The sequence below is a fragment of the Capsicum annuum genome, chromosome 12, assembly GCF_002878395.1.
Source record: "Capsicum annuum cultivar UCD-10X-F1 chromosome 12, UCD10Xv1.1, whole genome shotgun sequence".
Classification (NCBI taxonomy): domain Eukaryota; kingdom Viridiplantae; phylum Streptophyta; class Magnoliopsida; order Solanales; family Solanaceae; genus Capsicum; species Capsicum annuum.
The window spans coordinates 159,570,203-159,575,061 of record NC_061122.1 but is presented as its reverse complement, the minus strand read 5'-3'; the positions used below and the strand labels follow the sequence as shown (position 1 = coordinate 159,575,061).

General features: G+C 36.5%; 1 non-coding gene across 1 annotated transcript; it reads right to left on the bottom strand.

Moving 5' to 3' along the window:
* Positions 1 to 432: 432 nt before the first annotated feature.
* Positions 433 to 539, bottom strand: LOC124889830. Its single transcript, XR_007048746.1, has one exon. It is a non-coding gene; the product is annotated as a small nucleolar RNA R71 (small nucleolar RNA).
* Between the last annotated feature and the right edge of the window lie 4,320 nt (positions 540 to 4,859).

Genomic DNA, 4,859 nt, shown 5'->3' with positions numbered 1-4,859 from the left:
GTTGTTGATCCAAATGTTGGAAATGTTCCAGCTATGATTATTCCAGCTGATCCTATTCAACCATCTGCAAGACTTGTTCGTGAAGTGGCAATCCCACTTACGAACCATGTGACTAACAGCATTTGGAAGCCTGAGCCAAGAGGTCGGTGGGAATTGTAACAAAATATGGTACAGTTGTTGAATTTTGTGGGATAATTTCACGGACTTTCACACGAGGATCCGCAGCAACACATATAGACCTTCCTGGAAATCAGTGATACATACATTTCTGAAGATGTGAATGCAGATTATATCAGATTGTAACTCTTCTCTTTTTCTCTAAATGGGGAAGAAAAGAGGTGGTTACATGTTGAACCACCATACTCCATCACTTCTTGGGAAGATTGTGCTCGGAAGTTCCTTATTAGATTCTTTCCATCCTAGAAGACTACATGATTGAGGAGTGAGATTTTGAGTTTCAGACAAGAAGATGAAGAAAATCTCTATCAAGCTTCGGAGCGATTTAAAGGCATGCTTAAAAATTAACCTCATCACCACCAGTCGAATGATGTCTTGGTGCACACATTTATCGAAGGCCTTGAGTCAAATACAAAGATTCTCTTAGATTCAGCAGGAGGAGGCCAAGTTTAGAGAAATCTTATGAAGAATTATGTACACTCTTGAATCGAATCTCACAAGGGAATTCAGACTGGCATGCAGACTCAAGAAGTTCTCCCAAGAAGGTTACAGGGGTATTAGAGGTAAATTAGTTCACTGCATTACAAGCACAGATTGCAACAATGCAAAACCATATGACTACTTAGCTGAACAACCTAAAGGTGGGTATGACACAACCAGCAGTTGCAGCAAATGTAATTCAATGGTATATTTATGGTGTGAAGTTTGTGGAAGTGGTGAACACAAAGCAAACACATGTTCTGTTAATCTAGATTTAGTCAACTATGTGGGGAATGCAAATCGTTAGGGTCAACAGAATTTTGGCAACATGTATAATCCCAATTAGAATAACCACCCCAATTTCTCATGGGGTGGCAATCAGTCACAAAATGCAAATCAGTACAAAGGACCAATACAACCAAATCCACAGTCGTCTTAGAATAATCAAGCGACCTCTCCGACTAGTAATATGGAGAAATTGATTAAGAAGTTTATGGCTCAACAAGCACAGTTTACAACTGACATAAAGACTCAACAAGCACAGTTCATCCCATGAAGTAATTAACCCAGCCGGGAGAGATCGAAGCCACAATACCACCTTACCCATTAGAGAGAATGAGAAGAGGCACAACTGGATGGACTCTTGGGTTATGTGTGTAATATCAAAGGGTGCACACACTTCTACAAAATTCTTCAAATGCAAGTTGGGGTCCTCATGAGCTTGCCCCCCCCCCCCCCCAAATGTCCCTTCATTTGGACATATGCAATATAACTCTCATGATGTGAAAGACCCTATTCCTATAAGTAGGTGGGATACGAAGGGAACATCCACGTCCAACATTATTTAGTTGTTCCTCATCATCAAAAGACCCTTCCTTACTTTCGTTGTCACTCATACTTTTGTGGACACTATGGAGATCACCTAAAAGAAAACAAAAACAACAACCAAAATAAATACACACCACTACAAGTATACCTAAAGCAACACTCAACACTGCACAAGTGAAAACAAAATTTCACTCCCCGATAATGGCATAATTATGATTATCGCTCCACTTTACCAGTACATTAGGTAGAGAGTAATAGTTGTCAATAAAGCTCAACTTATGTTGAGGTCGAATCGTTGAGGAGTGGAATTAGCCTTCTAATCTTATGGGTGTTAATAGTTACTAAAAAGATACTCGTAATGTAAATTAAGTAAAATTCATGATTTAAAATGGTGTGGGTTGGTTTGGAATGCGGTTTTATCAATGTCTATTCAAGTTAACAACCTAAAGGTAACAATTATGATTTAAAAATCAATATGAGAGAGATCTTGGGATTATGTCTACCTAAGGGCAAGTTATATATAGGTGCATGACGATGTATGCAAATCTAGTCATCAATGACATGGTAGGCTAGGTTGAAGTTTCTTGAGGCTAGTTTGCCAATAAAACCTCAAGATTATCACCCATGGACCCTCTTGGGTACCTCACGGGTGTAGCAGTTAGAACCACCTAACACCACAATTGGGCATCCCTATTTCTAGGAAGATGCCCAAGACATAACTTACTCTCTACTCGCCTTACTTCTAAGATAGTGAAAAGAGAATAAACTATATCTACCATTGTCTATTATTACCTTGTCACCCATATCCCTCTTTCAAGGATGATATGAACTCCAAAAGTTCACTCACATCTTTTTTTAAGGATGATGTGAGCTATTAAGAATGTGGGGTTTTTACCCACAAATCTATTATGGGCATTTGGGATTTTCACCAACAAACCTCAACTAATTAAAGAAAGCAATAATGAAACCCATTATCAGCAAACTAGAATCAACACAAATACATCACAACCTACACATGATTGCACCTTAGTTTAACATAATCTCGAGATAAGAAAATTTAACTACTCATAAAGTTTAAGAGAAGAGATATATGAAAATTTTCATTCAAAGCATCCATGGCAATGGAAAATAGGAAGATTCTTCAAAGTAACTTTAATTTTACCAAACTCAAATTGGTAAATTCAAACACAAAAGTTTCCCCAATTAGTAGGGTTACAAATTATTCAAAATTCAATTGTCTAAAGTGTGAGATACCAAATGGGAAAGGGTTTTAGCAATATAAGGGATCTGGGGTTGCTGTGTACAATGACAGAATTTCCCCTGGCATAAACTTGCCAAGTCACGATCGTTACAGAATGTCTGCGATTGTGGACACCATGAACGTCGTTAGATCCTTGTGATTGTTGAGGCTACCGAAAGTTGATTGGTCTTGATCGCGACCCTTAGACTGCGATCGCGGTAACTGAGCCTTGTCAGCTCAGGTCCATATCTTTATTTTTCATCACTTATATGCCCATAAAATATGGAAATTAATGCATTCAACTAACAAACTTATCTCATTTATACCTTAGTGTACACGCATTTTGGATGTAAATTAGTGGTAAATTCACCATTCATCAGTAGCTAATTCTAAATCTTAGGGTTATACTGGAATAGGTTATGAATAGTGCATGGTTGTTATTTATTTATTATCCTAATTAGATATTTGTAATGGGTGTTGCATTTATTTCATTATTGAACTTAAAATTGGGGGATGCAAACCCAAATTACTCATGAACCCATATCATCCTTGAAAGAGGAGGTATGGTTGAGGAATAAATACAACCAATAACTTGACGTAAATGGCATCTTTTAGACATAACGATGTTAACTGACACAGTCGATTGGTGAGCTTGTTACACTTATGAGGTGTTCGAAAGAACCCATTTATAGAATTTGGTACTTTATTGAAAGATTGGCATCAATAACTTTAAGTATGGCCTACCCATGTATCCTAGATAAATTTGGATAAATTGTCAATTACACATGCATGAACTCACTTCTATAATTGCATAAACCCAAGACGTATTCCCAATTAATTACACTCTTAGAATTTTCAATCTTAAGATAGTCTTTTAAACGAAAGAAGTCGCTACTATAAAAACATTCAAGCTAATTCCCCCATTTTACATTTATGGTTGTTTCATAAACATTATGGGTAAACTCCAAGTTTACTATCAACACTCTTGAGCTTTGAATTCCTTGTATTCACTCCTTATGGATTTGACCCCAACCTAAGTTGGTTTATTGTATTGAAAATGATAACTTACACCCATTCAAGAGTGTAAGTTGAGCATTACCACCTATTCCTAGTGATCGTGCCATGCTTATCTTGTTTGTTTCTGTACACCCATTTTTTCCCAATAATGGTTTTGTCAACAGATCTGGGGACCAAAAGCTAGACTTTGCTATTTTCAAACTGATGAAGTTTTTTTTGCATGCCATTTATCCAGCCAACATCCTTGAGAGCTTTATTCATATTTTAGGCTCAATTTGGGATATGAATTCTGAAAACGGCGATAAAGTTTCTTGCTTGTGCCCTTGTTTACATCCCTGATTCCATGAGAGATGTCAGATTCTCAAAAGGATAACATGACTTATGCTTTCAATTAAACTTTCTTGAAGTTGATTGAGGCATACTAGGACCAGGTACCTCAGAAATTTGGTTCTGATTCTCTTGTTTAGCCCCATCAAAATTAGACTCCTACACCTGAGGACCTGGCGTTTCTTGTTATCCTTCTTCTCTAATTACATTATCTTAAGTATTTTGACCTTGACACTCTACTTTTTTTGGGCTATCCCTTTTAATTGGAATAAGTTCTTTCATATCTATGTCATCACTACCTGCAGGGTTTTTTTATGTTTTCTGACTCATCAAAAATGACGTGAACACTCTCTACTACACATTGAACTCTTTTATAATAGATTGTAGGCTTTGTTGGTTGAAGAGTAGCCTATAAATAATGCTTCATCACTTTTAGATTCAAATTTTCCAACTCATTCTTACCAGTATTTAATACAAATAACTTGTAGCCAAAAGGATTAAAGTAATCAATTTTGGGCCTTTTGTTTAATAATAGTTCATATAGAGTCCTTTTGAGAATGTATTTGATTAGACATCAGTTTGTGACATACAAGATAGTATTTATAGATTCACCCCAAAAAATTTTAGAAAGACCACCATCTATCAGCATGGTCCTAGCAATATTAATCAGAGTCTTATTCTTCCTTTCAACAACTCCATTTTGTTGAGGGGTTTTTGGAGTTAAAATGCTGTGACTGGTTCTATTTTCAACACAAAATTCCTTAATAATAGTATTTTTAGATTCTATTCC